Below are 281 nucleotides of genomic sequence, written 5' to 3'. Positions count from 1 at the left end.
GGCCTGGTCCGGCAGAGGGGGGGGACCCGCCCCCAGCCCATGCTGCCAGCACGCCTGCCCTGGGGAGCCAAAAAAGAGCCTACAAACCAGCCAAAAACCTGCAACAACATGCACCGCAGCAAAATCATGCCAGGACAGAGGCAGCGAGTCAAACCATGTGCCTCTGCCCCGTGGAGAACTCTGAAAACCCAGGAGCAATGCAAAGGAAAAACCGGCAAGGCTGAAGCACCCCTAAATTCCAACAGCCTTCGAATCGGGGGCCAGGGAGGGGGGTCACAGGG

Source organism: Apaloderma vittatum, unplaced genomic scaffold (genome assembly GCF_000703405.1).
Source record: "Apaloderma vittatum isolate BGI_N311 unplaced genomic scaffold, ASM70340v1 scaffold25762, whole genome shotgun sequence".
In the NCBI taxonomy this organism is placed as follows: domain Eukaryota; kingdom Metazoa; phylum Chordata; class Aves; order Trogoniformes; family Trogonidae; genus Apaloderma; species Apaloderma vittatum.
This window is presented reverse-complemented; position numbering follows the sequence as displayed.